This window comes from Corvus cornix, chromosome Z (assembly GCF_000738735.6).
Source record: "Corvus cornix cornix isolate S_Up_H32 chromosome Z, ASM73873v5, whole genome shotgun sequence".
NCBI classification, from domain to species: domain Eukaryota; kingdom Metazoa; phylum Chordata; class Aves; order Passeriformes; family Corvidae; genus Corvus; species Corvus cornix.
In genome coordinates, this window is record NC_046357.1 from 776,724 (window position 1) to 785,133 (window position 8,410).

Below are 8,410 nucleotides of genomic sequence, written 5' to 3' on the forward strand. Positions count from 1 at the left end.
GAATTGTTTGGGTTGGAACAGCCCTCAGACACTCAAGTCCAACCACTCCCCCCGCATGTCAAGGCCACCACCAACCCATGTCCCCAGGTGCCACAACCACACGGCTCAAGGGATGGGGACTCCACCCCTGTCCTGGGCAGCTGTGCCAGGGCTGGACAGCCCTTTCCATGAAGGAATTTTCCCCAATATCGACCCTGAGCCTCCCCTGGCCCAGCCTGAGGCCGTTTCCCTCTCCTCCTGTCCCTGTTCCCTGCCAGCAGAGCCCGACCCCCCCGGCTGCCCCTCCTGTCAGGGACTTGTGCAGAGCCACAAGGTCCCCCCTGAGCCTCCTTTGCTCCAGCCTGAGCCCCTTTCCCAGCTCCCTCAGCCTCTCCTCGTGCTCCAGCCCCTTCCCAGCTCCGTTCCCTTCCCTGGACACGCTCCAGCCCCTCCATGTCTCTCATTGTGAGCCTCCATGCCACTGCCTGTGCTACAGAACAAGTGGAGTAATTGTTTCTCCCTCCTCCCCAGGGCTTTTATCACCATATTTGGTGCTCAGCTCAGAAGAGTTTCTTCTGGCACACAGAATGTTGCTGCCTTGCTGTTGCCAAGAGAACAACCGCGAGCCCTCGGAGTTCCTCGTCGCTGTGGAGCCAGCCAGCAGCGATCTGCTATCCCTCTTGACTGCGCTGGAGCAGCCTCCACAAGTGCCAGAGCTCGCCCACTGCAGGGTGAGAATTCATTCAGAAACTTTCAGTGCAGCCAATGACTGTTTCACGATCATTCCCTATTTCCTGCGTGCACAGGCCGCTGCATTCTACCAGAGCTCCTTTCCAGAGGGAGCCAGTGGTTTGTGCTAAATTAAAATTGCATCTCCCAAAAATCATCTCTGTTTGAAGGTAGTTTTCTTAAATCACATAAAGGTGGTTTCTCAAGTCACTTCCACCACCCTAAAACTGTGTTCTGTTTCTCTTTAGAGTTTTCCTAGACTTCTGGTCATTTTCTGCTTGGTTTTTGTCTTTTTACTAAAGAGAACTTCCTTCCTGCTCCGTTCTTCTCATGATAAATCATACTGGTTGTGACCACTTACGCCTGATAAAGTACACAGAAGGCTTTTGTTCCCCATCCTTGAGATAGTTGTGACTCTCCTTTCTGTAACATTTTCAGTTTTTCAAATATCTTACTTAAAGTAATGTCACCAGCACTGGACCCTGTGTTCTTGTTTTTTTCTATCACTGATCCTTGATGCAAATAAATAAATAAAAATAATCTCTGTTCTAGTTGCCTAGACCTGTCCTTTCATTCCTGCCATAGTGCTACACTGTCACCGCCATAAATACACTGATAACGCCGCTGTGTGTATACAGCTAACACAGAACAAACACTTATTTAATAATTATTTCATCTCAGAAGCTTTTGCAGCACAGATTAGCAGGAGCAGCCGTCCCTCAGAAGGCAGTTTCTGTAGCTGGATAAGAACTGGCCTCTTCGCCTGCTGCTCTTTATTTCTGTTAACTCTGACACGGTCAGACCAAGCCTGATGTAGAGAGATGACCCGACTGACTCCTCACATTTACATGAGGCTGTAGCAGGCACTAGGCAGTAAAGATAATGGTTACCCTGAGGCAAGGTTTGGGAAGAAAAATTATGTCTTTTATTACACCAATTCCACTGAAAGATATTACTTCTCTCCACAAGCCTTGGCCCCTGTACTTCTTTAGAGCAACAACAGAGCTAAATATGTTCACACTGTTTCCATTTTTTGCATCCAATTTCCCGCTCTGTCTCTGGGGATTGTCTGGGGAATGCTTCTCCAGAGCTGTGGCCGGGATTGTGCCTCACGGTGTAGGTGGCAAAGCTCCAGCTCCTGGGAGCACTTTGTGGCACTGTTAATTCTGCCCTGACTGGGGATGGCACCATTTGGACACCACCCAAACGTGTCTGTGAGCCTTCCTGGCCTGCAGGGATGCCAGCCCCTCCTCAGCTCCGACAAATTGCTTTGTCAGTGACTCTCACTGTAGGTTATCGGGTTGGTCTTTTGCTGCTTTTTAATTTACGTTTTACTTTCTCTTCTTGTGATCTGCAGTCTCTGTTTAGGCCGGTTTGAGCTCAGGTCATGCCGTGGCTCTACTCTGCTGAACTCCTGCACAGCCAGGCACATGGTGAGAAAACCTGAGATGGGCTGACCAGGTGATATTCAGACCAGATAGAAGGAAGAAGCTTTTTATGGTGAGGGTGGTAAATTTAGCGACGTAAATTATAATGAGGGTAGCAAATTTTCTAATGACGTTGGGCCAGGTTGCAGAGAGAGGTGATAGATGGCCTGGAAACCTGGGATGGTCCCTGGAAACATTCTGGGCCAGCTCGGATGGGGCTCTGAGCATCCTGGTCTGGTGGAGACCACAGGTATCACACCGAGTGGATCTCCCAGGGGGAGGCAGCAGCCATTTTAATGCTTTCATCCCCTAATAAACTGCATTTCTGCTGGGAATCACGGCAACCCCCTTCCTGCCCACTGCTGCTGGCCGTGTCTGCTGCATTGAAACCAGGTCTATTTATTTACATCTGCCGTGCCACCACTCTCAGCTCTGGTGCACACACACACACACACACACACCGTTTCCTGCACCATCCTCATAACCGGGATCTTTCTCCCAGAAATCACCCAGCTGCAACCCAGCTCTGCCCTCCGCACCCTTGACATCGTGTTTCTTTATTTCGCCTCGAGTGGCTGAGCCCGTGCTGTGCTGACGGGAGGAAAGAGGGGCATTCGGGGCTGCATCCATCCGTATCCCGGGTCGGTGCCGCCGTGCCCGCGCAGCTCTGCGGCATCCGCCCGTGTCTCTGAGACTCGAGCAGCAGCAGAGCACGCACGGAGGGGGAGGACTGCCCTCTCCTGACCGCTCACGGGATACCAAACTGCGACTGTCAGCCTTTGTTCGACCGGAGCGGCGATAAAAAGCACCAAAACCGCTAAATTCACCATGAGTTTACAAGTGTCACTGACCTCAGTTAAGCTGGAAAGAGGTATCGCTCACACTCCTCGGGAGAGAGTCTAACCCCATCGGCAGGGCCTGGTGACACTGGACTCGGGTTTAAGAGCTTGAAATCAGTGCTTTTTGTTCTCTCTCACCTCACAGGCTGTGCAAGTGTGCTGCAGGATGAGAATGGACCTTGCAGAGACTGATCAGAGCCAGAATGAGCCCGAGAGGTGAAAAGATGAGTCCCATCAGCCTATGCACACTCTTGTTTCTGCCTTTAAACTGACAGACACCTCACTCTCAGCCTGGGCTCCCAGGCAACCACACGGGTACCTCAGGCTGGACAATCTCTCTGCTGAGGACACTCTGCTTTGGTCGCCATGTGGCAGCAACCGACAGAAATACTAGAGAAACCTGCCAGAAAAGACACATTAACCTTCACAGGTCTCAGATTGCTCTGGCTTGAAATGCTATCAAACACATTTTCTGTACTTAGCGCAGTGGTGCTGTCTCAGCCCTGATGTTTCTGTGCCTAGCGAAGGATGTCATCCTAATCAGAGCAAAACTACCCAGTTTCCTACAAAGTGAGAAGAGAGCTGATAAGCAGAGCTCCATCCTGACAGTAAGGAGAAACAGCTTGTGCTGTTTGAGTCATCATTCCCGTGCTGAGTGGTGCTGAAGGCAAGGCAATCCATGGGACTCTGCTAAAGCAGCGTCTCAGCTGCTGACCCACAGCGTTCCCTCTGTGTCCCGCTTGGACTCCTCGGCATTTCGCCCTGCATGTACTCTCACTGGACACATGGTGCTAGCTGAATCGCAAAATCCAACTCCTCCTGCAGGAAAGGCTGATATTAAACCACAGAAACACTCAGGTAGGAAAACACCAGGTGACACAATGAGTTTTTACATCTCACACAAATAGTAAAGGCCATAAATAGTTACATCAACTGTGCGTTTTATCACTTTACAGAATGCACAGATATCTGGGTTTGGGACAGTGTCAGATGTCTCCGTTCTGACATATCTGGAGAGGGGGTTGTGAGACATCTGGATAGGGAGTTATGAGCCAGCTACAAAACCTCTGCTAAAAAGCAAGCTTTGGCACCTCTTCAGAACCTCTTCTGTGGTTTAAATTACAGAGAAACTAGCTCAGTCAAGATTTCATCAACAATGTTGTGAAAGGAAGTCTCTAATTCTCGACAACTTCACAAAGAGGATTTTTCTCTTTTCTGAGAGCAAGGGAACTTGAGACTCTTAAAAATCCAGACCTACTTAGCTAACATGTTTTGTTTCTTTTTTCTTTCCTGGTTTAAGCTTGTTTTCCTCAATGCAGGGATCAGGTGGGCTGAGGCTGAAGGGAATCAACGCCAAAAGGCACGTGAGGATTAAAGGTGGCAGGACAGAGCTGCAGGAGCCACAGCCCTGACACTCTAAAGGCAGTGTGCTGAAGGAAGAAAGCCAGCAGACAGCCGAGCTATTGGGAACAATTTACCCTCCCTACGTCTGGTCCTGACCACCATTATCCACTCCAGGCTCCCCAAAGTGGCTTCCAGGAAGATGTGCTGCTCCCTTTTCTCCGCAGGACCTCAGCTGAGGCTGGGTGACCCGCAGGCTCCTGATATCAACCCCTTGTGTCCTCAGGTGCGTTTTGGGGACGCTTGGCACCCCGTGCTGTGATTTAATGCTCTCATTTAATGCACTCCCAGGGATGCTCCTCCCCGCTCCCGGCATCAGCTGAAGAGGTGCTGGGGGTCTCTCATCAGGACACCGCCAGCAGCAGCAGCTGGGGGCTGTCAGCATCGAACCGCCGCAGCCCCCACCGCAGCAGCCCCGAGGCCCCGGCGTGGCCAGGCCCGGAGCAGCACCGCAGCCTGTGAGTATTTCCTGCGTGACTGAGCCCTGGAGAGCCAGTCCATGACTGCTCCTCAGCCTCAGCCCTTCCCACAGCTCCTGCAGGGCGCAGCCCTCAGAGAACGCCCGCAGCAACAGCAGCTGTGCGCGCTGCTTTCGGGATACTCGCTGTACAGAAGTGCTCACAAAGGCCCGAACAACAAGACACTGCACTTTTCCAGCTTCTGATAAACTCGTGTGAGCCAGCTCTGTCCATCATGCCTGTCCCAAGTATGAGGGATGCGGAGTTACAAGAGCTACAGCACCAGGTTACCGTTCAGAAAGATTTCAACTTCTCATTTTGAGCTCCTCCAAGAGAACATATGTTTCTCTCTGTAAGACCAAAAGCAGCTTGCAACACAAATTTTTAAATATTGTTAAAAATGATGAGCCTCTTGGGTTTTAAAAGCCACTTAGCTTAGCAGGCACACCTATCAGCTCAGTCCCACCTGGGGAGAGGAACGCGGTTCCTGCCTTCTGCCATCGCTGTCAGGGGCGACAGTGAATGTGCTGCCAGAGCTGAAGATGGGAACTTGTATTTTTCAGCCACACTGGTACAACCCAGGACACCTGGCCAGTGCAGACTCAGGTCTCCAGAAACAGCAAAATTTCCTTTTCTGTTCTAACATCGGCTGCCAAAATACCAACCCAAGCCAACAAAGTGCATAGCCACACACACGCAGGCAACAAAGTTGACTTAAATGGCTTTGCTGACCTGCCTGATGACGATGTGCCGAAATACTTTGCTGCAGAAAACCTGCCAGACACAATTCAGCAAGACAAACACCTCCTGGCTTTCTCCACAGGAGCAGGGACCACCAACCACCCTGCAAAGCCAGACCTACAGCTGCTCCTGATGCCTGAAGAGGCCTCCTAGAAACAGAGACTAGACAGGAGTAAGGGAATAAGGTAGGTATTTATTTGAAAGGCTTTCAAAGGTACCCCTGGGGAGCCAGAGGCCACTGCCCAGATGGACCCCAAGGTGGATGGCAGGGCACAGGTCCTTCACACTTCTATAGGCTGGGTTCATTTGCATAGCAGGGTTAATTCTCCAATTAAAGATTCAGTTTAATGATGTAAGTTCCCCTCCACTTGCCCCCCTTTAGAGGCTTTTGGTTTATACTTTTTGGGCCTAGGACGGTCTGGGTGTCTTTGAAGAGCAGCCCAGAGAGGCTTTGTTATGTCTGCCCGGCACAAGAGAGCAGACGTGAACAGGCTACAAGGAACTTCAGAGTTACACACCAGGCAGTGCGGGATTTGAAAAGTATAAAAGTTAAGACCTAAGGCATCACTCCTCACAGCTTACGCATATCCAAGCAGGTGTGATCCCATTATTTTTCCCAGCAGGGGGAAAAGCTTGGTGTCAAATCACCGACCGCTGGCGCACCTTCCTGTAAACCTTCTGTGCATCACAGGCACTGAAAATGGGAGTCTGCTGGAGGAGGGAAGGTGAGAGCAGGGCTCTGGCCATCAGTGTGGGTCCCCTGCGGGGTGGATCTGTGCGGCTTGATCCGGGCACTGGATGGGGAAAGGCGGCACCCAACTTCGATGAATTTCCCTGCAGAGGGCGGCCTGTCCTTGCCTGAGACGGCTCGCAGCCTCAAGAGCTGCACGACTCTGGAATCAGTTCTAGGCAGGAAACACAACTGTTCCCACCTGGCAGCGGCTGCGGAAGAGCTGCCTTGCAGAGTACCAGCCCCGGCTTGAGGGCATCCTCCGAAAGGAGACCTTTGTCTGGCTGAGTTCTGCACCCCAGACACTTCAGATGGAAGCCGGCTCCTGCGGGGCGCCCCTGAATCCTCCACTCAGCTCCGCCTCTTCCATGGCTTCCTTCTCCCTTCACACCCTCTTTTGTCTACCCACGTCCTCAGAGAGCAGATCCTGGCTCTTTTTGTGGTTGTTGCTGGGCAGAGAGCTTGGCGGGTCCAGCAGGAGCCTCAGCCAGAAGTGGAGCCAGAGCAGCTGGGACCTGTGGGCTCCGTGTCTGCCGTTCCCTGGATCAGCTGCTGCAGGAGCTGGGTTCCCTGCAGGCTGCCACTCACTGTCACTTCAGCGCCCTGAGCTAGGTGACCTTTAAAGGTACCTTCTCACCCAAACCATTCCACGGTTCTATAAAAGCTTCACAGCTGGGAAAGGAAACCAGAGCGCACCTCACGCTTTTCATCAGCCAGCCTCAAGGCATTTTGTTTCACCCCCCCCCCCCATTTTACAGGTGAGGCTGAGCACACAGAGCTCGGCAGAGCTCAGGGAGGAGCAGGCTGCAGAGCCAGTCCCAGAGCAGCTCTGCCTCGCTCCTGCACACACATCTGGAACACCAGGGCTGCCTGACGGGAGCTGCGTGTGAGCACAGTGATGCTCATGCGAAGATCCAGCAGCGCAGGGAGACCGTATCGCTCCCGGGGGAGCAGCTCCCAGTGGCAGACGAGAGGATGGAACAGCTTAGCATTTACTGACGGCTCCTGTGTTCCAGGGACATAATTTGGAGCGACGAAGTACCTGCTCTGTGAGAACAGACCCCTCGCCCGGTGGAGAGATGACAAACAGGTCTGCCCATGTCTGGCTTTTAATGAGCCAAGTTCAGCCGGTGTGAAATGTCAGTCGGTGCCTCTGGAGACACAGGAGTCACAGCCAAAGGAAGACACCGGGGCTCCTGCTGCTCAGCCCCTCTGTCAGTGCCTCTCTGATTAAATATTTCAGTTTGTTGCTCAGCAGCTCACAGGCTGACATTTTTGCCACCGTTGCCTTCGGTTCCCTGTTTGTTTGTCCATCAGAGACTGGGGGACAGCACAGCCTGGCTGAGGATTAAGGGCTGACACACAAACTGCCACCGAGGTCTCTGCAGAGACACCACTGCGTGCCAGCAACATCTCTGTCCCCAGACAGGCCTCTCCCGCTGCCATGGGAGGGTGGAGAAGCTCCCCCAGGCTCCGGTGGCACTCAGGAGGTGTCGGGGTGCAGCTCTGGAAGCAGACAGTGGGATGAGATGTACATGGCTCAGAAACAGCACAGGCCATGCATGGGTAACAGGAGCCCCTGATTCGCTGCTAATTTTGGCCAGAAAAGCTGATTTCTCTGCATCCTTTCAGGATGTAGGAAGAGAGTTATGAGCTCTCAGGGCTGTGGGACACAGAGCTGCTCAGCAGGCTGAGTTAGAGGCAGCAGCACTCGAATGTGAGGCCTTGTTTTGCTGCAGTGACAGATTTTTCAGCCTGCCATGAATAAACATCATACACCATCTTCTCTGGAGAGAGAGGCTTTTCTTCTTCCTTCCTTTCAATGCTGACACTTGCAGGGGATTACACAAGGAAGATCTGGGGTCCCCCCCTCCAATTCCTATTTAACTGTGTCCAGGAGGATTCTCTCTTGTTTATGGACCTCCCTGAGCACCGTTTGCCTACGGTGGACACACAGCAGCAGTACACGTGTCCCTCTTGCCTTGCCCAGCCCTCCTCACAGCCAGCTGTGCCGAAGGATTGACTCTGGAGCCTGAGGAGACATTCTCAGGTGAGGCTCTCCTGTCCCCCTGCATGGACTGCTTTGGGGACTGATGAGTCTTCTGT